Source organism: Ambystoma mexicanum, unplaced genomic scaffold (assembly GCF_040938575.1).
Source record: "Ambystoma mexicanum isolate Mex_15411 unplaced genomic scaffold, UKY_AmexF1_1 Mex_scaf106, whole genome shotgun sequence".
Taxonomy (NCBI): Eukaryota; Metazoa; Chordata; class Amphibia; order Caudata; family Ambystomatidae; genus Ambystoma; species Ambystoma mexicanum.
This window is the reverse complement of record NW_027182332.1, coordinates 236,361-255,244: the sequence shown is the minus strand read 5'-3', so window position 1 is coordinate 255,244 and position 18,884 is coordinate 236,361. Positions and strand designations below refer to the sequence as shown.

The window sequence follows — 18,884 nt, the reverse complement described above, 5'->3', positions numbered from 1 at the left end:
CGGCTAGACCTTGCAGTTTTGAAAGGCAATTGAGAAATGGCTCACTTCCTGAACTTGGAGCACAAAAAAGCCTACAGCACCTGATATTCCCAGGCGGTCTCCCATCCAGGTACTAACTAGGCCCGACACTGCTTAGCTTCCGAGATCAGACGAGATCGGGCGCATTCAGTGTGGTGTGGCCGTAGGCTCTGGGCCTAGTGAGTTTTGTACTTTTAAGCATCTAGTCGGCTAGACCTTGCAGTTTTGAAAGGCAATTGAGAAATGGCTCACTTCCTGAACTTGGAGCACAAAAAAGCCTACAGCACCTGGTATTCCCATGCGGTCTCCCATCCAGGTACTAACTAGGCCCGACACTGCTTAGCTTCCGAGATCAGACGAGATCAGGCGCATTCAGTGTGGTGTGGCCGTAGGCTCTGGGCCTAGTGAGTTTTGTACTTTTAAGCATATAGTCGGCTAGACCTTGCAGTTTTGAAAGGCAATTGAGAAATGGCTCACTTCCTGAACTTGGAGCAAAAAAAAAGCCTACAGCACCTGGTATTCCCAGGCGGTCTCCCATCCAGGTACTAACTAGGCCCGACACTGCTTAGCTTCCGAGATCAGACGAGATCAGGCGCATTCAGTGTGGTGTGGCCGTAGGCTCTAGAAATGCTAAGAATATTACTCTTATGCATTTGCATTTAGTAAGCTAAGCCATGCAGCCACTTGCAACATGATACCACGCTCATCGCTCGATCAGGCTCGATCAGGCGAGATATATAAGACTGGTGGGCCCATTCAGGACTCCTATGTCTGGTAGGATAACTTTAATCCATCCATCCTGTTTCTGTTGCAGGGAGGTGGAGAGAACAATCAACACAATAACGGCTTTCTTTCATGCCTCTTGAAGGACTCAATATTCTCTGTACTGCATTACATGTGAAAGTCGATTTATTACCCATGAACACACTACCTGTATGCTAATTATATGTAAATAGGTAGCTCCAGCCCTCATAATGTTGTCCAACATTTCCGCTATAAAACGGGATACAATTATTTTGGAAACATACCAAATTTGAAAAGTAATTGAGAAGTTGTGCAATTACTAATCATGGAGCACAAAATAGCCTACAGCACCTGGTATTCCCAGGCGGTCTCCCATCCAGGTACTAACTAGGCCCGACACTGCTTAGCTTCCGAGATCAGACGAGATCGGGCGCATTCAGTGTGGTGTGGCCGTAGGCTCTGGGCCTAGTGAGTTTTGTACTTTTAAGCATCTAGTCGGCTAGACCTTGCAGTTTTGAAAGGCAATTGAGAAATGGCTCACTTCCTGAACTTGGAGCACAAAAAAGCCTACAGCACCTGGTATTCCCAGGCGGTCTCCCATCCAGGTACTAACTAGGCCCGACACTGCTTAGCTTCCGAGATCAGACGAGATCGGGCGCATTCAGTGTGGTGTGGCCGTAGGCTCTGGTCCTAGTGAGTTTTGTACTTTTAAGCATCTAGTCGGCTAGACCTTGCAGTTTTGAAAGGCAATTGAGAAATGGCTCACTTCCTGAACTTGGAGCACAAAAAAGCCTACAGCACCTGGTATTCCCAGGCGGTCTCCCATCCAGGTACTAACTAGGCCCGACACTGCTTAGTGTGGTGTGGCCGTAGGCTCTAGAAATGCTAAGAATATTACTCTTATGCATTTGCATTTAGTAAGCTAAGCCATGCAGCCACTTGCAACATGATACCACGCTCATCGCTCGATCAGCGCTCGATCAGGCTCGATCAGGCGAGATATATAAGACTGGTGGGCCCATTCAGGACTCCTATGTCTGGTAGGATAACTTTAATCCATCCATCCTGTTTCTGTTGCAGGGAGGTGGAGAGAACAATCAACACAATAACGGCTTTCTTTCATGCCTCTTGAAGGACTCAATATTCTCTGTACTGCATTACATGTGAAAGTCGATTTATTACCCATGAACACACTACCTGTATGCTAATTATATGTAAATAGGTAGCTCCAGCCCTCATAATGTTGTCCAACATTTCCGCTATAAAACGGGATACAATTATTTTGGAAACATACCAAATTTGAAAAGTAATTGAGAAGTTGTGCAATTACTAATCATGGAGCACAAAATAGCCTACAGCACCTGGTATTCCCAGGCGGTCTCCCATCCAGGTACTAACTAGGCCCGACACTGCTTAGCTTCCGAGATCAGACGAGATCGGGCGCATTCAGTGTGGTGTGGCCGTAGGCTCTGGGCCTAGTGAGTTTTGTACTTTTAAGCATCTAGTCGGCTAGACCTTGCAGTTTTGAAAGGCAATTGAGAAATGGCTCACTTCCTGAACTTGGAGCACAAAAAAGCCTACAGCACCTGGTATTCCCAGGCGGTCTCCCATCCAGGTACTAACTAGGCCCGACACTGCTTAGCTTCCGAGATCAGACGAGATCGGGCGCATTCAGTGTGGTGTGGCCGTAGGCTCTGGTCCTAGTGAGTTTTGTACTTTTAAGCATCTAGTCGGCTAGACCTTGCAGTTTTGAAAGGCAATTGAGAAATGGCTCACTTCCTGAACTTGGAGCACAAAAAAGCCTACAGCACCTGGTATTCCCAGGCGGTCTCCCATCCAGGTACTAACTAGGCCCGACACTGCTTAGTGTGGTGTGGCCGTAGGCTCTAGAAATGCTAAGAATATTACTCTTATGCATTTGCATTTAGTAAGCTAAGCCATGCAGCCACTTGCAACATGATACCACGCTCATCGCTCGATCAGCGCTCGATCAGGCTCGATCAGGCGAGATATATAAGACTGGTGGGCCCATTCAGAACTCCTATGTCTGGTAGGATAACTTTAATCCATCCATCCTGTTTCTGTTGCAGGGAGGTGGAGAGAACAATCAACACAATAACGGCTTTCTTTCATGCCTCTTGAAGGACTCAATATTCTCTGTACTGCATTACATGTGAAAGTCGATTTATTACCCATGAACACACTACCTGTATGCTAATTATATGTAAATAGGTAGCTCCAGCCCTCATAATGCTGTCCAACATTTCCGCTATAAAACGGGATACAATTATTTTGGAAACATACCAAATTTGAAAAGTAATTGAGAAGTTGCGCAATTACTAATCATGGAGCACAAAATAGCCTACAGCACCTGGTATTCCCAGGCGGTCTCCCATCCAGGTACTAACTAGGCCCGACACTGCTTAGCTTCCGAGATCAGACGAGATCGGGCGCATTCAGTGTGGTGTGGCCGTAGGCTCTGGGCCTAGTGAGTTTTGTACTTTTAAGCATCTAGTCGGCTAGACCTTGCAGTTTTGAAAGGCAATTGAGAAATGGCTCACTTCCTGAACTTGGAGCACAAAAAAGCCTACAGCACCTGGTATTCCCAGGCGGTCTCCCATCCAGGTACTAACTAGGCCCGACACTGCTTAGCTTCCGAGATCAGACGAGATCGGGCGCATTCAGTGTGGTGTGGCCGTAGGCTCTGGGCCTAGTGAGTTTTGTACTTTTAAGCATCTAGTCGGCTAGACCTTGCAGTTTTGAAAGGCAATTGAGAAATGGCTCACTTCCTGAACTTGGAGCACAAAAAAGCCTACAGCACCTGGTATTCCCAGGCGGTCTCCCATCCAGGTACTAACTAGGCCCGACACTGCTTAGCTTCCAAGATCAGACGAGATCGGGCGCATTCAGTGTGGTGTGGCCGTAGGCTCTGGTCCTAGTGAGTTTTGTACTTTTAAGCATCTAGTCGGCTAGACCTTGCAGTTTTGAAAGGCAATTGAGAAATGGCTCACTTCCTGAACTTGGAGCACAAAAAAGCCTACAGCACCTGGTATTCCCAGGCGGTCTCCCATCCAGGTACTAACTAGGCCCGACACTGCTTAGTGTGGTGTGGCCGTAGGCTCTAGAAATGCTAAGAATATTACTCTTATGCATTTGCATTTAGTAAGCTAAGCCATGCAGCCACTTGCAACATGATACCACGCTCATCGCTCGATCAGCGCTCGATCAGGCTCGATCAGGCGAGATATATAAGACTGGTGGGCCCATTCAGGACTCCTATGTCTGGTAGGATAACTTTAATCCATCCATCCTGTTTCTGTTGCAGGGAGGTGGAGAGAACAATCAACACAATAACGGCTTTCTTTCATGCCTCTTGAAGGACTCAATATTCTCTGTACTGCATTACATGTGAAAGTCGATTTATTACCCATGAACACACTACCTGTATGCTAATTATATGTAAATAGGTAGCTCCAGCCCTCATAATGCTGTCCAACATTTCCGCTATAAAACGGGATACAATTATTTTGGAAACATACCAAATTTGAAAAGTAATTGAGAAGTTGCGCAATTACTAATCATGGAGCACAAAATAGCCTACAGCACCTGGTATTCCCAGGCGGTCTCCCATCCAGGTACTAACTAGGCCCGACACTGCTTAGCTTCCGAGATCAGACGAGATCGGGCGCATTCAGTGTGGTGTGGCCGTAGGCTCTGGGCCTAGTGAGTTTTGTACTTTTAAGCATCTAGTCGGCTAGACCTTGCAGTTTTGAAAGGCAATTGAGAAATGGCTCACTTCCTGAACTTGGAGCACAAAAAAGCCTACAGCACCTGGTATTCCCAGGCGGTCTCCCATCCAGGTACTAACTAGGCCCGACACTGCTTAGCTTCCGAGATCAGACGAGATCGGGCGCATTCAGTGTGGTGTGGCCGTAGGCTCTGGGCCTAGTGAGTTTTGTACTTTTAAGCATCTAGTCGGCTAGACCTTGCAGTTTTGAAAGGCAATTGAGAAATGGCTCACTTCCTGAACTTGGAGCACAAAAAAGCCTACAGCACCTGGTATTCCCATGCGGTCTCCCATCCAGGTACTAACTAGGCCTGACACTGCTTAGCTTCCGAGATCAGACGAGATCAGGCGCATTCAGTGTGGTGTGGCCGTAGGCTCTGGGCCTAGTGAGTTTTGTACTTTTAAGCATCTAGTCGGCTAGACCTTGCAGTTTTGAAAGGCAATTGAGAAATGGCTCACTTCCTGAACTTGGAGCAAAAAAAAAGCCTACAGCACCTGGTATTCCCAGGCGGTCTCCCATCCAGGTACTAACTAGGCCCGACACTGCTTAGCTTCCGAGATCAGACGAGATCGGGCGCATTCAGTGTGGTGTGGCCGTAGGCTCTAGAAATGCTAAGAATATTACTCTTATGCATTTGCATTTAGTAAGCTAAGCCATGCAGCCACTTGCAACATGATACCACGCTCATCGCTCGATCAGGCTCGATCAGGCGAGATATATAAGACTGGTGGGCCCATTCAGGACTCCTATGTCTGGTAGGATAACTTTAATCCATCCATCCTGTTTCTGTTGCAGGGAGGTGGAGAGAACAATCAACACAATAACGGCTTTCTTTCATGCCTCTTGAAGGACTCAATATTCTCTGTACTGCATTACATGTGAAAGTCGATTTATTACCCATGAACACACTACCTGTATGCTAATTATATGTAAATAGGTAGCTCCAGCCCTCATAATGCTGTCCAACATTTCCGCTATAAAACGGGATACAATTATTTTGGAAACATACCAAATTTGAAAAGTAATTGAGAAGTTGCGCAATTACTAATCATGGAGCACAAAATAGCCTACAGCACCTGGTATTCCCAGGCGGTCTCCCATCCAGGTACTAACTAGGCCCGACACTGCTTAGCTTCCGAGATCAGACGAGATCGGGCGCATTCAGTGTGGTGTGGCCGTAGGCTCTGGGCCTAGTGAGTTTTGTACTTTTAAGCATCTAGTCGGCTAGACCTTGCAGTTTTGAAAGGCAATTGAGAAATGGCTCACTTCCTGAACTTGGAGCACAAAAAAGCCTACAGCACCTGATATTCCCAGGCGGTCTCCCATCCAGGTACTAACTAGGCCCGACACTGCTTAGCTTCCGAGATCAGACGAGATCGGGCGCATTCAGTGTGGTGTGGCCGTAGGCTCTGGGCCTAGTGAGTTTTGTACTTTTAAGCATCTAGTCGGCTAGACCTTGCAGTTTTGAAAGGCAATTGAGAAATGGCTCACTTCCTGAACTTGGAGCACAAAAAAGCCTACAGCACCTGGTATTCCCATGCGGTCTCCCATCCAGGTACTAACTAGGCCCGACACTGCTTAGCTTCCGAGATCAGACGAGATCAGGCGCATTCAGTGTGGTGTGGCCGTAGGCTCTGGGCCTAGTGAGTTTTGTACTTTTAAGCATCTAGTCGGCTAGACCTTGCAGTTTTGAAAGGCAATTGAGAAATGGCTCACTTCCTGAACTTGGAGCAAAAAAAAAGCCTACAGCACCTGGTATTCCCAGGCGGTCTCCCATCCAGGTACTAACTAGGCCCGACACTGCTTAGCTTCCGAGATCAGACGAGATCGGGCGCATTCAGTGTGGTGTGGCCGTAGGCTCTAGAAATGCTAAGAATATTACTCTTATGCATTTGCATTTAGTAAGCTAAGCCATGCAGCCACTTGCAACATGATACCACGCTCATCGCTCGATCAGGCTCGATCAGGCGAGATATATAAGACTGGTGGGCCCATTCAGAACTCCTATGTCTGGTAGGATAACTTTAATCCATCCATCCTGTTTCTGTTGCAGGGAGGTGGAGAGAACAATCAACACAATAACGGCTTTCTTTCATGCCTCTTGAAGGACTCAATATTCTCTGTACTGCATTACATGTGAAAGTCGATTTATTACCCATGAACACACTACCTGTATGCTAATTATATGTAAATAGGTAGCTCCAGCCCTCATAATGCTGTCCAACATTTCCGCTATAAAACGGGATACAATTATTTTGGAAACATACCAAATTTGAAAAGTAATTGAGAAGTTGCGCAATTACTAATCATGGAGCACAAAATAGCCTACAGCACCTGGTATTCCCAGGCGGTCTCCCATCCAGGTACTAACTAGGCCCGACACTGCTTAGCTTCCGAGATCAGACGAGATCGGGCGCATTCAGTGTGGTGTGGCCGTAGGCTCTGGGCCTAGTGAGTTTTGTACTTTTAAGCATCTAGTCGGCTAGACCTTGCAGTTTTGAAAGGCAATTGAGAAATGGCTCACTTCCTGAACTTGGAGCACAAAAAAGCCTACAGCACCTGGTATTCCCAGGCGGTCTCCCATCCAGGTACTAACTAGGCCCGACACTGCTTAGCTTCCGAGATCAGACGAGATCGGGCGCATTCAGTGTGGTGTGGCCGTAGGCTCTGGGCCTAGTGAGTTTTGTACTTTTAAGCATCTAGTCGGCTAGACCTTGCAGTTTTGAAAGGCAATTGAGAAATGGCTCACTTCCTGAACTTGGAGCACAAAAAAGCCTACAGCACCTGGTATTCCCAGGCGGTCTCCCATCCAGGTACTAACTAGGCCCGACACTGCTTAGCTTCCAAGATCAGACGAGATCGGGCGCATTCAGTGTGGTGTGGCCGTAGGCTCTGGTCCTAGTGAGTTTTGTACTTTTAAGCATCTAGTCGGCTAGACCTTGCAGTTTTGAAAGGCAATTGAGAAATGGCTCACTTCCTGAACTTGGAGCACAAAAAAGCCTACAGCACCTGGTATTCCCAGGCGGTCTCCCATCCAGGTACTAACTAGGCCCGACACTGCTTAGTGTGGTGTGGCCGTAGGCTCTAGAAATGCTAAGAATATTACTCTTATGCATTTGCATTTAGTAAGCTAAGCCATGCAGCCACTTGCAACATGATACCACGCTCATCGCTCGATCAGCGCTCGATCAGGCTCGATCAGGCGAGATATATAAGACTGGTGGGCCCATTCAGGACTCCTATGTCTGGTAGGATAACTTTAATCCATCCATCCTGTTTCTGTTGCAGGGAGGTGGAGAGAACAATCAACACAATAACGGCTTTCTTTCATGCCTCTTGAAGGACTCAATATTCTCTGTACTGCATTACATGTGAAAGTCGATTTATTACCCATGAACACACTACCTGTATGCTAATTATATGTAAATAGGTAGCTCCAGCCCTCATAATGCTGTCCAACATTTCCGCTATAAAACGGGATACAATTATTTTGGAAACATACCAAATTTGAAAAGTAATTGAGAAGTTGCGCAATTACTAATCATGGAGCACAAAATAGCCTACAGCACCTGGTATTCCCAGGCGGTCTCCCATCCAGGTACTAACTAGGCCCGACACTGCTTAGCTTCCGAGATCAGACGAGATCGGGCGCATTCAGTGTGGTGTGGCCGTAGGCTCTGGGCCTAGTGAGTTTTGTACTTTTAAGCATCTAGTCGGCTAGACCTTGCAGTTTTGAAAGGCAATTGAGAAATGGCTCACTTCCTGAACTTGGAGCACAAAAAAGCCTACAGCACCTGGTATTCCCAGGCGGTCTCCCATCCAGGTACTAACTAGGCCCGACACTGCTTAGCTTCCGAGATCAGACGAGATCGGGCGCATTCAGTGTGGTGTGGCCGTAGGCTCTGGGCCTAGTGAGTTTTGTACTTTTAAGCATCTAGTCGGCTAGACCTTGCAGTTTTGAAAGGCAATTGAGAAATGGCTCACTTCCTGAACTTGGAGCACAAAAAAGCCTACAGCACCTGGTATTCCCATGCGGTCTCCCATCCAGGTACTAACTAGGCCTGACACTGCTTAGCTTCCGAGATCAGACGAGATCAGGCGCATTCAGTGTGGTGTGGCCGTAGGCTCTGGGCCTAGTGAGTTTTGTACTTTTAAGCATCTAGTCGGCTAGACCTTGCAGTTTTGAAAGGCAATTGAGAAATGGCTCACTTCCTGAACTTGGAGCAAAAAAAAAGCCTACAGCACCTGGTATTCCCAGGCGGTCTCCCATCCAGGTACTAACTAGGCCCGACACTGCTTAGCTTCCGAGATCAGACGAGATCGGGCGCATTCAGTGTGGTGTGGCCGTAGGCTCTAGAAATGCTAAGAATATTACTCTTATGCATTTGCATTTAGTAAGCTAAGCCATGCAGCCACTTGCAACATGATACCACGCTCATCGCTCGATCAGGCTCGATCAGGCGAGATATATAAGACTGGTGGGCCCATTCAGGACTCCTATGTCTGGTAGGATAACTTTAATCCATCCATCCTGTTTCTGTTGCAGGGAGGTGGAGAGAACAATCAACACAATAACGGCTTTCTTTCATGCCTCTTGAAGGACTCAATATTCTCTGTACTGCATTACATGTGAAAGTCGATTTATTACCCATGAACACACTACCTGTATGCTAATTATATGTAAATAGGTAGCTCCAGCCCTCATAATGCTGTCCAACATTTCCGCTATAAAACGGGATACAATTATTTTGGAAACATACCAAATTTGAAAAGTAATTGAGAAGTTGCGCAATTACTAATCATGGAGCACAAAATAGCCTACAGCACCTGGTATTCCCAGGCGGTCTCCCATCCAGGTACTAACTAGGCCCGACACTGCTTAGCTTCCGAGATCAGACGAGATCGGGCGCATTCAGTGTGGTGTGGCCGTAGGCTCTGGGCCTAGTGAGTTTTGTACTTTTAAGCATCTAGTCGGCTAGACCTTGCAGTTTTGAAAGGCAATTGAGAAATGGCTCACTTCCTGAACTTGGAGCACAAAAAAGCCTACAGCACCTGATATTCCCAGGCGGTCTCCCATCCAGGTACTAACTAGGCCCGACACTGCTTAGCTTCCGAGATCAGACGAGATCGGGCGCATTCAGTGTGGTGTGGCCGTAGGCTCTGGGCCTAGTGAGTTTTGTACTTTTAAGCATCTAGTCGGCTAGACCTTGCAGTTTTGAAAGGCAATTGAGAAATGGCTCACTTCCTGAACTTGGAGCACAAAAAAGCCTACAGCACCTGGTATTCCCATGCGGTCTCCCATCCAGGTACTAACTAGGCCCGACACTGCTTAGCTTCCGAGATCAGACGAGATCAGGCGCATTCAGTGTGGTGTGGCCGTAGGCTCTGGGCCTAGTGAGTTTTGTACTTTTAAGCATCTAGTCGGCTAGACCTTGCAGTTTTGAAAGGCAATTGAGAAATGGCTCACTTCCTGAACTTGGAGCAAAAAAAAAGCCTACAGCACCTGGTATTCCCAGGCGGTCTCCCATCCAGGTACTAACTAGGCCCGACACTGCTTAGCTTCCGAGATCAGACGAGATCGGGCGCATTCAGTGTGGTGTGGCCGTAGGCTCTAGAAATGCTAAGAATATTACTCTTATGCATTTGCATTTAGTAAGCTAAGCCATGCAGCCACTTGCAACATGATACCACGCTCATCGCTCGATCAGGCTCGATCAGGCGAGATATATAAGACTGGTGGGCCCATTCAGGACTCCTATGTCTGGTAGGATAACTTTAATCCATCCATCCTGTTTCTGTTGCAGGGAGGTGGAGAGAACAATCAACACAATAACGGCTTTCTTTCATGCCTCTTGAAGGACTCAATATTCTCTGTACTGCATTACATGTGAAAGTCGATTTATTACCCATGAACACACTACCTGTATGCTAATTATATGTAAATAGGTAGCTCCAGCCCTCATAATGTTGTCCAACATTTCCGCTATAAAACGGGATAAAATTATTTTGGAAACATACCAAATTTGAAAAGTAATTGAGAAGTTGTGCAATTACTAATCATGGAGCACAAAATAGCCTACAGCACCTGGTATTGCCAGGCGGTCTCCCATCCAGGTACTAACTAGGCCCGACACTGCTTAGCTTCCGAGATCAGACGAGATCGGGCGCATTCAGTGTGGTGTGGCCGTAGGCTCTGGGCCTAGTGAGTTTTGTACTTTTAAGCATCTAGTCGGCTAGACCTTGCAGTTTTGAAAGGCAATTGAGAAATGGCTCACTTCCTGAACTTGGAGCACAAAAAAGCCTACAGCACCTGGTATTCCCATGCGGTCTCCCATCCAGGTACTAACTAGGCCCGACACTGCTTAGCTTCCGAGATCAGACGAGATCAGGCGCATTCAGTGTGGTGTGGCCGTAGGCTCTGGGCCTAGTGAGTTTTGTACTTTTAAGCATATAGTCGGCTAGACCTTGCAGTTTTGAAAGGCAATTGAGAAATGGCTCACTTCCTGAACTTGGAGCAAAAAAAAAGCCTACAGCACCTGGTATTCCCAGGCGGTCTCCCATCCAGGTACTAACTAGGCCCGACACTGCTTAGCTTCCGAGATCAGACGAGATCAGGCGCATTCAGTGTGGTGTGGCCGTAGGCTCTAGAAATGCTAAGAATATTACTCTTATGCATTTGCATTTAGTAAGCTAAGCCATGCAGCCACTTGCAACATGATACCACGCTCATCGCTCGATCAGGCTCGATCAGGCGAGATATATAAGACTGGTGGGCCCATTCAGGACTCCTATGTCTGGTAGGATAACTTTAATCCATCCATCCTGTTTCTGTTGCAGGGAGGTGGAGAGAACAATCAACACAATAACGGCTTTCTTTCATGCCTCTTGAAGGACTCAATATTCTCTGTACTGCATTACATGTGAAAGTCGATTTATTACCCATGAACACACTACCTGTATGCTAATTATATGTAAATAGGTAGCTCCAGCCCTCATAATGTTGTCCAACATTTCCGCTATAAAACGGGATACAATTATTTTGGAAACATACCAAATTTGAAAAGTAATTGAGAAGTTGTGCAATTACTAATCATGGAGCACAAAATAGCCTACAGCACCTGGTATTCCCAGGCGGTCTCCCATCCAGGTACTAACTAGGCCCGACACTGCTTAGCTTCCGAGATCAGACGAGATCGGGCGCATTCAGTGTGGTGTGGCCGTAGGCTCTGGGCCTAGTGAGTTTTGTACTTTTAAGCATCTAGTCGGCTAGACCTTGCAGTTTTGAAAGGCAATTGAGAAATGGCTCACTTCCTGAACTTGGAGCACAAAAAAGCCTACAGCACCTGGTATTCCCAGGCGGTCTCCCATCCAGGTACTAACTAGGCCCGACACTGCTTAGCTTCCGAGATCAGACGAGATCGGGCGCATTCAGTGTGGTGTGGCCGTAGGCTCTGGTCCTAGTGAGTTTTGTACTTTTAAGCATCTAGTCGGCTAGACCTTGCAGTTTTGAAAGGCAATTGAGAAATGGCTCACTTCCTGAACTTGGAGCACAAAAAAGCCTACAGCACCTGGTATTCCCAGGCGGTCTCCCATCCAGGTACTAACTAGGCCCGACACTGCTTAGTGTGGTGTGGCCGTAGGCTCTAGAAATGCTAAGAATATTACTCTTATGCATTTGCATTTAGTAAGCTAAGCCATGCAGCCACTTGCAACATGATACCACGCTCATCGCTCGATCAGCGCTCGATCAGGCTCGATCAGGCGAGATATATAAGACTGGTGGGCCCATTCAGGACTCCTATGTCTGGTAGGATAACTTTAATCCATCCATCCTGTTTCTGTTGCAGGGAGGTGGAGAGAACAATCAACACAATAACGGCTTTCTTTCATGCCTCTTGAAGGACTCAATATTCTCTGTACTGCATTACATGTGAAAGTCGATTTATTACCCATGAACACACTACCTGTATGCTAATTATATGTAAATAGGTAGCTCCAGCCCTCATAATGTTGTCCAACATTTCCGCTATAAAACGGGATACAATTATTTTGGAAACATACCAAATTTGAAAAGTAATTGAGAAGTTGTGCAATTACTAATCATGGAGCACAAAATAGCCTACAGCACCTGGTATTCCCAGGCGGTCTCCCATCCAGGTACTAACTAGGCCCGACACTGCTTAGCTTCCGAGATCAGACGAGATCGGGCGCATTCAGTGTGGTGTGGCCGTAGGCTCTGGGCCTAGTGAGTTTTGTACTTTTAAGCATCTAGTCGGCTAGACCTTGCAGTTTTGAAAGGCAATTGAGAAATGGCTCACTTCCTGAACTTGGAGCACAAAAAAGCCTACAGCACCTGGTATTCCCAGGCGGTCTCCCATCCAGGTACTAACTAGGCCCGACACTGCTTAGCTTCCGAGATCAGACGAGATCGGGCGCATTCAGTGTGGTGTGGCCGTAGGCTCTGGTCCTAGTGAGTTTTGTACTTTTAAGCATCTAGTCGGCTAGACCTTGCAGTTTTGAAAGGCAATTGAGAAATGGCTCACTTCCTGAACTTGGAGCACAAAAAAGCCTACAGCACCTGGTATTCCCAGGCGGTCTCCCATCCAGGTACTAACTAGGCCCGACACTGCTTAGTGTGGTGTGGCCGTAGGCTCTAGAAATGCTAAGAATATTACTCTTATGCATTTGCATTTAGTAAGCTAAGCCATGCAGCCACTTGCAACATGATACCACGCTCATCGCTCGATCAGCGCTCGATCAGGCTCGATCAGGCGAGATATATAAGACTGGTGGGCCCATTCAGAACTCCTATGTCTGGTAGGATAACTTTAATCCATCCATCCTGTTTCTGTTGCAGGGAGGTGGAGAGAACAATCAACACAATAACGGCTTTCTTTCATGCCTCTTGAAGGACTCAATATTCTCTGTACTGCATTACATGTGAAAGTCGATTTATTACCCATGAACACACTACCTGTATGCTAATTATATGTAAATAGGTAGCTCCAGCCCTCATAATGCTGTCCAACATTTCCGCTATAAAACGGGATACAATTATTTTGGAAACATACCAAATTTGAAAAGTAATTGAGAAGTTGCGCAATTACTAATCATGGAGCACAAAATAGCCTACAGCACCTGGTATTCCCAGGCGGTCTCCCATCCAGGTACTAACTAGGCCCGACACTGCTTAGCTTCCGAGATCAGACGAGATCGGGCGCATTCAGTGTGGTGTGGCCGTATGCTCTGGGCCTAGTGAGTTTTGTACTTTTAAGCATCTAGTCGGCTAGACCTTGCAGTTTTGAAAGGCAATTGAGAAATGGCTCACTTCCTGAACTTGGAGCACAAAAAAGCCTACAGCACCTGGTATTCCCAGGCGGTCTCCCATCCAGGTACTAACTAGGCCCGACACTGCTTAGCTTCCGAGATCAGACGAGATCGGGCGCATTCAGTGTGGTGTGGCCGTAGGCTCTGGGCCTAGTGAGTTTTGTACTTTTAAGCATCTAGTCGGCTAGACCTTGCAGTTTTGAAAGGCAATTGAGAAATGGCTCACTTCCTGAACTTGGAGCACAAAAAAGCCTACAGCACCTGGTATTCCCAGGCGGTCTCCCATCCAGGTACTAACTAGGCCCGACACTGCTTAGCTTCCAAGATCAGACGAGATCGGGCGCATTCAGTGTGGTGTGGCCGTAGGCTCTGGTCCTAGTGAGTTTTGTACTTTTAAGCATCTAGTCGGCTAGACCTTGCAGTTTTGAAAGGCAATTGAGAAATGGCTCACTTCCTGAACTTGGAGCACAAAAAAGCCTACAGCACCTGGTATTCCCAGGCGGTCTCCCATCCAGGTACTAACTAGGCCCGACACTGCTTAGTGTGGTGTGGCCGTAGGCTCTAGAAATGCTAAGAATATTACTCTTATGCATTTGCATTTAGTAAGCTAAGCCATGCAGCCACTTGCAACATGATACCACGCTCATCGCTCGATCAGGCTCGATCAGGCGAGATATATAAGACTGGTGGGCCCATTCAGGACTCCTATGTCTGGTAGGATAACTTTAATCCATCCATCCTGTTTCTGTTGCAGGGAGGTGGAGAGAACAATCAACACAATAACGGCTTTCTTTCATGCCTCTTGAAGGACTCAATATTCTCTGTACTGCATTACATGTGAAAGTCGATTTATTACCCATGAACACACTACCTGTATGCTAATTATATGTAAATAGGTAGCTCCAGCCCTCATAATGTTGTCCAACATTTCCGCTATAAAACGGGATAAAATTATTTTGGAAACATACCAAATTTGAAAAGTAATTGAGAAGTTGTGCAATTACTAATCATGGAGCACAAAATAGCCTACAGCACCTGGTATTCCCAGGCGGTCTCCCATCCAGGTACTAACTAGGCCCGACACTGCTTAGCTTCCGAGATCAGACGAGATCGGGCGCATTCAGTGTGGTGTGGCAGTAGGCTTTGGGCCTAGTGAGTTTTGTACTTTTAAGCATCTAGTCGGCTAGACCTTGCAGTTTTGAAAGGCAATTGAGAAATGGCTCACTTCCTGAACTTGGAGCACAAAAAAGCCTACAGCACCTGGTATTCCCAGGCGGTCTCCCATCCAGGTACTAACTAGGCCCGACACTGCTTAGTGTGGTGTGGCCGTAGGCTCTAGAAATGCTAAGAATATTACTCTTATGCATTTGCATTTAGTAAGCTAAGCCATGCAGCCACTTGCAACATGATACCACGCTCATCGCTCGATCAGCGCTCGATCAGGCTCGATCAGGCGAGATATATAAGACTGGTGGGCCCATTCAGGACTCCTATGTCTGGTAGGATAACTTTAATCCATCCATCCTGTTTCTGTTGCAGGGAGGTGGAGAGAACAATCAACACAATAACGGCTTTCTTTCATGCCTCTTGAAGGACTCAATATTCTCTGTACTGCATTACATGTGAAAGTCGATTTATTACCCATGAACACACTACCTGTATGCTAATTATATGTAAATAGGTAGCTCCAGCCCTCATAATGCTGTCCAACATTTCCGCTATAAAACGGGATACAATTATTTTGGAAACATACCAAATTTGAAAAGTAATTGAGAAGTTGCGCAATTACTAATCATGGAGCACAAAATAGCCTACAGCACCTGGTATTCCCAGGCGGTCTCCCATCCAGGTACTAACTAGGCCCGACACTGCTTAGCTTCCGAGATCAGACGAGATCGGGCGCATTCAGTGTGGTGTGGCCGTAGGCTCTGGGCCTAGTGAGTTTTGTACTTTTAAGCATCTAGTCGGCTAGACCTTGCAGTTTTGAAAGGCAATTGAGAAATGGCTCACTTCCTGAACTTGGAGCACAAAAAAGCCTACAGCACCTGGTATTCCCAGGCGGTCTCCCATCCAGGTACTAACTAGGCCCGACACTGCTTAGCTTCCGAGATCAGACGAGATCGGGCGCATTCAGTGTGGTGTGGCCGTAGGCTCTGGGCCTAGTGAGTTTTGTACTTTTAAGCATCTAGTCGGCTAGACCTTGCAGTTTTGAAAGGCAATTGAGAAATGGCTCACTTCCTGAACTTGGAGCACAAAAAAGCCTACAGCACCTGGTATTCCCATGCGGTCTCCCATCCAGGTACTAACTAGGCCCGACACTGCTTAGCTTCCGAGATCAGACGAGATCAGGCGCATTCAGTGTGGTGTGGCCGTAGGCTCTGGGCCTAGTGAGTTTTGTACTTTTAAGCATCTAGTCGGCTAGACCTTGCAGTTTTGAAAGGCAATTGAGAAATGGCTCACTTCCTGAACTTGGAGCAAAAAAAAAGCCTACAGCACCTGGTATTCCCAGGCGGTCTCCCATCCAGGTACTAACTAGGCCCGACACTGCTTAGCTTCCGAGATCAGACGAGATCGGGCGCATTCAGTGTGGTGTGGCCGTAGGCTCTAGAAATGCTAAGAATATTACTCTTATGCATTTGCATTTAGTAAGCTAAGCCATGCAGCCACTTGCAACATGATACCACGCTCATCGCTCGATCAGGCTCGATCAGGCGAGATATATAAGACTGGTGGGCCCATTCAGGACTCCTATGTCTGGTAGGATAACTTTAATCCATCCATCCTGTTTCTGTTGCAGGGAGGTGGAGAGAACAATCAACACAATAACGGCTTTCTTTCATGCCTCTTGAAGGACTCAATATTCTCTGTACTGCATTACATGTGAAAGTCGATTTATTACCCATGAACACACTACCTGTATGCTAATTATATGTAAATAGGTAGCTCCAGCCCTCATAATGCTGTCCAACATTTCCGCTATAAAACGGGATACAATTATTTTGGAAACATACCAAATTTGAAAAGTAATTGAGAAGTTGTGCAATTACTAATCATGGAGCACAAAATAGCCTACAGCACCTGGTATTCCCAGGCGGTCTCCCATCCAGGTACTAACTAGGCCCGACACTGCTTAGCTTCCGAGATCAGACGAGATCGGGCGCATTCAGTGTGGTGTGGCCGTAGGCTCTGGGCCTAGTGAGTTTTGTACTTTTAAGCATCTAGTCGGCTAGACCTTGCAGTTTTGAAAGGCAATTGAGAAATGGCTCACTTCCTGAACTTGGAGCACAAAAAAGCCTACAGCACCTGGTATTCCCAGGCGGTCTCCCATCCAGGTACTAACTAGGCCCGACACTGCTTAGCTTCCAAGATCAGACGAGATCGGGCGCATTCAGTGTGGTGTGGCCGTAGGCTCTGGTCCTAGTGAGTTTTGTACTTTTAAGCATCTAGTCGGCTAGACCTTGCAGTTTTGAAAGGCAATTGAGAAATGGCTCACTTCCTGAACTTGGAGCACAAAAAAGCCTACAGCACCTGGTATTCCCAGGCGGTCTCCCATCCAGGTACTAACTAGGCCCGACACTGCTTAGTGTGGTGTGGCCGTAGGCTCTAGAAATGCTAAGAATATTACTCTTATGCATTTGCATTTAGTAAGCTAAGCCATGCAGCCACTTGCAACATGATACCACGCTCATCGCTCGATCAGGCTCGATCAGGCGAGATATATAAGACTGGTGGGCCCATTCAGGACTCCTATGTCTGGTAGGATAACTTTAATCCATCCATCCTGTTTCTGTTGCAGGGAGGTGGAGAGAACAATCAACACAATAACGGCTTTCTTTCATGCCTCTTGAAGGACTCAATATTCTCTGTACTGCATTACATGTGAAAGTCGATTTATTACCCATGAACACACTACCTGTATGCTAATTATATGTAAATAGGTAGCTCCAGCCCTCATAATGTTGTCCAACATTTCCGCTATAAAACGGGATAAAATTATTTTGGAAACATACCAAATTTGAAAAGTAATTGAGAAGTTGTGCAATTACTAATCATGGAGCACAAAATAGCCTACAGCACCTGGTATTCCCAGGCGGTCTCCCATCCAGGTACTAACTAGGCCCGACACTGCTTAGCTTCCGAGATCAGACGAGATCGGGCGCATTCAGTGTGGTGTGGCAGTAGGCTTTGGGCCTAGTGAGTTTTGTACTTTTAAGCATCTAGTCGGCTAGACCTTGCAGTTTTGAAAGGCAATTGAGAAATGGCTCACTTCCTGAACTTGGAGCACAAAAAAGCCTACAGCACCTGGTATTCCCAGGCGGTCTCCCATCCAGGTACTAACTAGGCCCGACACTGCTTAGTGTGGTGTGGCCGTAGGCTCTAGAAATGCTAAGAATATTACTCTTATGCATTTGCATTTAGTAAGCTAAGCCATGCAGCCACTTGCAACATGATACCACGCTCATCGCTCGATCAGCGCTCGATCAGGCTCGATCAGGCGAGATATATAAGACTGGTGGGCCCATTCAGGACTCCTATGTCTGGTAGGATAACTTTAATCCATCCATCCTGTTTCTGTTGCAGGGAGGTGGAGAGAACAATCAACACAATAACGGCTTTCTTTCATGCCTCTTGAAGGACTCAATATTCTCTGTACTGCATTACATGTGAAAGTCGATTTATTACCCATGAACACACTACCTGTATGCTAATTATATGTAAATAGGTAGCTCCAGCCCTCATAATGCTGTCCAACATTTCCGCTATAAAACGGGATACAATTATTTTGGAAACATACCAAATTTGAAAAGTAATTGAGAAGTTGCGCAATTACTAATCATGGAGCACAAAATAGCCTACAGCACCTGGTATTCCCAGGCGGTCTCCCATCCAGGTACTAACTAGGCCCGACACTGCTTAGCTTCCGAGATCAGACGAGATCGGGCGCATTCAGTGTGGTGTGGCCGTAGGCTCTGGGCCTAGTGAGTTTTGTACTTTTAAGCATCTAGT

At 46.8% G+C, this 18,884-nt stretch overlaps 48 non-coding genes across 48 annotated transcripts; all 48 read right to left on the bottom strand.

Annotated features, from left to right (window-relative positions):
• Positions 1-68: 68 nt before the first annotated feature.
• LOC138552550 (5S ribosomal RNA) lies at positions 69-187 on the bottom strand. The gene has a single exon (XR_011296232.1). It is a non-coding gene; the product is annotated as a 5S ribosomal RNA (ribosomal RNA).
• A 106-nt stretch (positions 188-293) lies between these two features.
• On the bottom strand, positions 294-412 carry LOC138552860 (5S ribosomal RNA). Its single transcript, XR_011296538.1, has one exon. It is a non-coding gene; the product is annotated as a 5S ribosomal RNA (ribosomal RNA).
• Positions 413-519: 107 nt separating this feature from the next.
• Positions 520-638, bottom strand: LOC138552650 (5S ribosomal RNA). The gene has a single exon (XR_011296330.1). It is a non-coding gene; the product is annotated as a 5S ribosomal RNA (ribosomal RNA).
• Positions 639-1,101: 463 nt separating this feature from the next.
• Positions 1,102-1,220, bottom strand: LOC138553482 (5S ribosomal RNA). Its single transcript, XR_011297143.1, has one exon. It is a non-coding gene; the product is annotated as a 5S ribosomal RNA (ribosomal RNA).
• Positions 1,221-1,326: 106 nt separating this feature from the next.
• Positions 1,327-1,445, bottom strand: LOC138553480 (5S ribosomal RNA). Its single transcript, XR_011297141.1, has one exon. It is a non-coding gene; the product is annotated as a 5S ribosomal RNA (ribosomal RNA).
• Positions 1,446-2,111: 666 nt separating this feature from the next.
• Positions 2,112-2,230, bottom strand: LOC138553479 (5S ribosomal RNA). Its single transcript, XR_011297140.1, has one exon. It is a non-coding gene; the product is annotated as a 5S ribosomal RNA (ribosomal RNA).
• A 106-nt stretch (positions 2,231-2,336) lies between these two features.
• Positions 2,337-2,455, bottom strand: LOC138553478 (5S ribosomal RNA). Its single transcript, XR_011297139.1, has one exon. It is a non-coding gene; the product is annotated as a 5S ribosomal RNA (ribosomal RNA).
• A 666-nt stretch (positions 2,456-3,121) lies between these two features.
• LOC138553477 (5S ribosomal RNA) lies at positions 3,122-3,240 on the bottom strand. The gene has a single exon (XR_011297138.1). It is a non-coding gene; the product is annotated as a 5S ribosomal RNA (ribosomal RNA).
• Positions 3,241-3,346: 106 nt separating this feature from the next.
• On the bottom strand, positions 3,347-3,465 carry LOC138553476 (5S ribosomal RNA). The gene has a single exon (XR_011297137.1). It is a non-coding gene; the product is annotated as a 5S ribosomal RNA (ribosomal RNA).
• A 106-nt stretch (positions 3,466-3,571) lies between these two features.
• LOC138552979 (5S ribosomal RNA) lies at positions 3,572-3,690 on the bottom strand. The gene has a single exon (XR_011296657.1). It is a non-coding gene; the product is annotated as a 5S ribosomal RNA (ribosomal RNA).
• A 666-nt stretch (positions 3,691-4,356) lies between these two features.
• LOC138553475 (5S ribosomal RNA) lies at positions 4,357-4,475 on the bottom strand. The gene has a single exon (XR_011297136.1). It is a non-coding gene; the product is annotated as a 5S ribosomal RNA (ribosomal RNA).
• Positions 4,476-4,581: 106 nt separating this feature from the next.
• On the bottom strand, positions 4,582-4,700 carry LOC138553474 (5S ribosomal RNA). Its single transcript, XR_011297135.1, has one exon. It is a non-coding gene; the product is annotated as a 5S ribosomal RNA (ribosomal RNA).
• Positions 4,701-4,806: 106 nt separating this feature from the next.
• Positions 4,807-4,925, bottom strand: LOC138553170 (5S ribosomal RNA). The gene has a single exon (XR_011296846.1). It is a non-coding gene; the product is annotated as a 5S ribosomal RNA (ribosomal RNA).
• A 107-nt stretch (positions 4,926-5,032) lies between these two features.
• On the bottom strand, positions 5,033-5,151 carry LOC138553473 (5S ribosomal RNA). Its single transcript, XR_011297134.1, has one exon. It is a non-coding gene; the product is annotated as a 5S ribosomal RNA (ribosomal RNA).
• Positions 5,152-5,614: 463 nt separating this feature from the next.
• Positions 5,615-5,733, bottom strand: LOC138553472 (5S ribosomal RNA). The gene has a single exon (XR_011297133.1). It is a non-coding gene; the product is annotated as a 5S ribosomal RNA (ribosomal RNA).
• Positions 5,734-5,839: 106 nt separating this feature from the next.
• Positions 5,840-5,958, bottom strand: LOC138552549 (5S ribosomal RNA). The gene has a single exon (XR_011296231.1). It is a non-coding gene; the product is annotated as a 5S ribosomal RNA (ribosomal RNA).
• A 106-nt stretch (positions 5,959-6,064) lies between these two features.
• LOC138552859 (5S ribosomal RNA) lies at positions 6,065-6,183 on the bottom strand. The gene has a single exon (XR_011296537.1). It is a non-coding gene; the product is annotated as a 5S ribosomal RNA (ribosomal RNA).
• Positions 6,184-6,290: 107 nt separating this feature from the next.
• Positions 6,291-6,409, bottom strand: LOC138553471 (5S ribosomal RNA). The gene has a single exon (XR_011297132.1). It is a non-coding gene; the product is annotated as a 5S ribosomal RNA (ribosomal RNA).
• A 463-nt stretch (positions 6,410-6,872) lies between these two features.
• Positions 6,873-6,991, bottom strand: LOC138553469 (5S ribosomal RNA). Its single transcript, XR_011297130.1, has one exon. It is a non-coding gene; the product is annotated as a 5S ribosomal RNA (ribosomal RNA).
• A 106-nt stretch (positions 6,992-7,097) lies between these two features.
• LOC138553468 (5S ribosomal RNA) lies at positions 7,098-7,216 on the bottom strand. Its single transcript, XR_011297129.1, has one exon. It is a non-coding gene; the product is annotated as a 5S ribosomal RNA (ribosomal RNA).
• A 106-nt stretch (positions 7,217-7,322) lies between these two features.
• Positions 7,323-7,441, bottom strand: LOC138552978 (5S ribosomal RNA). Its single transcript, XR_011296656.1, has one exon. It is a non-coding gene; the product is annotated as a 5S ribosomal RNA (ribosomal RNA).
• A 666-nt stretch (positions 7,442-8,107) lies between these two features.
• LOC138553467 (5S ribosomal RNA) lies at positions 8,108-8,226 on the bottom strand. The gene has a single exon (XR_011297128.1). It is a non-coding gene; the product is annotated as a 5S ribosomal RNA (ribosomal RNA).
• Positions 8,227-8,332: 106 nt separating this feature from the next.
• Positions 8,333-8,451, bottom strand: LOC138553466 (5S ribosomal RNA). The gene has a single exon (XR_011297127.1). It is a non-coding gene; the product is annotated as a 5S ribosomal RNA (ribosomal RNA).
• Positions 8,452-8,557: 106 nt separating this feature from the next.
• On the bottom strand, positions 8,558-8,676 carry LOC138553169 (5S ribosomal RNA). Its single transcript, XR_011296845.1, has one exon. It is a non-coding gene; the product is annotated as a 5S ribosomal RNA (ribosomal RNA).
• Positions 8,677-8,783: 107 nt separating this feature from the next.
• LOC138553465 (5S ribosomal RNA) lies at positions 8,784-8,902 on the bottom strand. Its single transcript, XR_011297126.1, has one exon. It is a non-coding gene; the product is annotated as a 5S ribosomal RNA (ribosomal RNA).
• A 463-nt stretch (positions 8,903-9,365) lies between these two features.
• Positions 9,366-9,484, bottom strand: LOC138553464 (5S ribosomal RNA). The gene has a single exon (XR_011297125.1). It is a non-coding gene; the product is annotated as a 5S ribosomal RNA (ribosomal RNA).
• A 106-nt stretch (positions 9,485-9,590) lies between these two features.
• Positions 9,591-9,709, bottom strand: LOC138552548 (5S ribosomal RNA). Its single transcript, XR_011296230.1, has one exon. It is a non-coding gene; the product is annotated as a 5S ribosomal RNA (ribosomal RNA).
• Positions 9,710-9,815: 106 nt separating this feature from the next.
• Positions 9,816-9,934, bottom strand: LOC138552858 (5S ribosomal RNA). The gene has a single exon (XR_011296536.1). It is a non-coding gene; the product is annotated as a 5S ribosomal RNA (ribosomal RNA).
• A 107-nt stretch (positions 9,935-10,041) lies between these two features.
• LOC138553463 (5S ribosomal RNA) lies at positions 10,042-10,160 on the bottom strand. Its single transcript, XR_011297124.1, has one exon. It is a non-coding gene; the product is annotated as a 5S ribosomal RNA (ribosomal RNA).
• Positions 10,161-10,623: 463 nt separating this feature from the next.
• On the bottom strand, positions 10,624-10,742 carry LOC138553123 (5S ribosomal RNA). The gene has a single exon (XR_011296799.1). It is a non-coding gene; the product is annotated as a 5S ribosomal RNA (ribosomal RNA).
• Positions 10,743-10,848: 106 nt separating this feature from the next.
• On the bottom strand, positions 10,849-10,967 carry LOC138552857 (5S ribosomal RNA). The gene has a single exon (XR_011296535.1). It is a non-coding gene; the product is annotated as a 5S ribosomal RNA (ribosomal RNA).
• A 107-nt stretch (positions 10,968-11,074) lies between these two features.
• On the bottom strand, positions 11,075-11,193 carry LOC138552649 (5S ribosomal RNA). Its single transcript, XR_011296329.1, has one exon. It is a non-coding gene; the product is annotated as a 5S ribosomal RNA (ribosomal RNA).
• A 463-nt stretch (positions 11,194-11,656) lies between these two features.
• Positions 11,657-11,775, bottom strand: LOC138553462 (5S ribosomal RNA). Its single transcript, XR_011297123.1, has one exon. It is a non-coding gene; the product is annotated as a 5S ribosomal RNA (ribosomal RNA).
• Positions 11,776-11,881: 106 nt separating this feature from the next.
• On the bottom strand, positions 11,882-12,000 carry LOC138553461 (5S ribosomal RNA). The gene has a single exon (XR_011297122.1). It is a non-coding gene; the product is annotated as a 5S ribosomal RNA (ribosomal RNA).
• Positions 12,001-12,666: 666 nt separating this feature from the next.
• Positions 12,667-12,785, bottom strand: LOC138553460 (5S ribosomal RNA). The gene has a single exon (XR_011297121.1). It is a non-coding gene; the product is annotated as a 5S ribosomal RNA (ribosomal RNA).
• A 106-nt stretch (positions 12,786-12,891) lies between these two features.
• LOC138553458 (5S ribosomal RNA) lies at positions 12,892-13,010 on the bottom strand. Its single transcript, XR_011297119.1, has one exon. It is a non-coding gene; the product is annotated as a 5S ribosomal RNA (ribosomal RNA).
• Positions 13,011-13,676: 666 nt separating this feature from the next.
• LOC138552957 (5S ribosomal RNA) lies at positions 13,677-13,795 on the bottom strand. The gene has a single exon (XR_011296635.1). It is a non-coding gene; the product is annotated as a 5S ribosomal RNA (ribosomal RNA).
• Positions 13,796-13,901: 106 nt separating this feature from the next.
• Positions 13,902-14,020, bottom strand: LOC138553457 (5S ribosomal RNA). The gene has a single exon (XR_011297118.1). It is a non-coding gene; the product is annotated as a 5S ribosomal RNA (ribosomal RNA).
• Positions 14,021-14,126: 106 nt separating this feature from the next.
• On the bottom strand, positions 14,127-14,245 carry LOC138552976 (5S ribosomal RNA). Its single transcript, XR_011296654.1, has one exon. It is a non-coding gene; the product is annotated as a 5S ribosomal RNA (ribosomal RNA).
• Positions 14,246-14,900: 655 nt separating this feature from the next.
• On the bottom strand, positions 14,901-15,019 carry LOC138552950 (5S ribosomal RNA). Its single transcript, XR_011296628.1, has one exon. It is a non-coding gene; the product is annotated as a 5S ribosomal RNA (ribosomal RNA).
• A 666-nt stretch (positions 15,020-15,685) lies between these two features.
• On the bottom strand, positions 15,686-15,804 carry LOC138553456 (5S ribosomal RNA). The gene has a single exon (XR_011297117.1). It is a non-coding gene; the product is annotated as a 5S ribosomal RNA (ribosomal RNA).
• A 106-nt stretch (positions 15,805-15,910) lies between these two features.
• On the bottom strand, positions 15,911-16,029 carry LOC138553455 (5S ribosomal RNA). Its single transcript, XR_011297116.1, has one exon. It is a non-coding gene; the product is annotated as a 5S ribosomal RNA (ribosomal RNA).
• Positions 16,030-16,135: 106 nt separating this feature from the next.
• LOC138552856 (5S ribosomal RNA) lies at positions 16,136-16,254 on the bottom strand. The gene has a single exon (XR_011296534.1). It is a non-coding gene; the product is annotated as a 5S ribosomal RNA (ribosomal RNA).
• Positions 16,255-16,361: 107 nt separating this feature from the next.
• LOC138553454 (5S ribosomal RNA) lies at positions 16,362-16,480 on the bottom strand. Its single transcript, XR_011297115.1, has one exon. It is a non-coding gene; the product is annotated as a 5S ribosomal RNA (ribosomal RNA).
• A 463-nt stretch (positions 16,481-16,943) lies between these two features.
• Positions 16,944-17,062, bottom strand: LOC138553452 (5S ribosomal RNA). The gene has a single exon (XR_011297113.1). It is a non-coding gene; the product is annotated as a 5S ribosomal RNA (ribosomal RNA).
• Positions 17,063-17,168: 106 nt separating this feature from the next.
• On the bottom strand, positions 17,169-17,287 carry LOC138552975 (5S ribosomal RNA). Its single transcript, XR_011296653.1, has one exon. It is a non-coding gene; the product is annotated as a 5S ribosomal RNA (ribosomal RNA).
• Positions 17,288-17,942: 655 nt separating this feature from the next.
• On the bottom strand, positions 17,943-18,061 carry LOC138552949 (5S ribosomal RNA). The gene has a single exon (XR_011296627.1). It is a non-coding gene; the product is annotated as a 5S ribosomal RNA (ribosomal RNA).
• A 666-nt stretch (positions 18,062-18,727) lies between these two features.
• LOC138553451 (5S ribosomal RNA) lies at positions 18,728-18,846 on the bottom strand. Its single transcript, XR_011297112.1, has one exon. It is a non-coding gene; the product is annotated as a 5S ribosomal RNA (ribosomal RNA).
• Between the last annotated feature and the right edge of the window lie 38 nt (positions 18,847-18,884).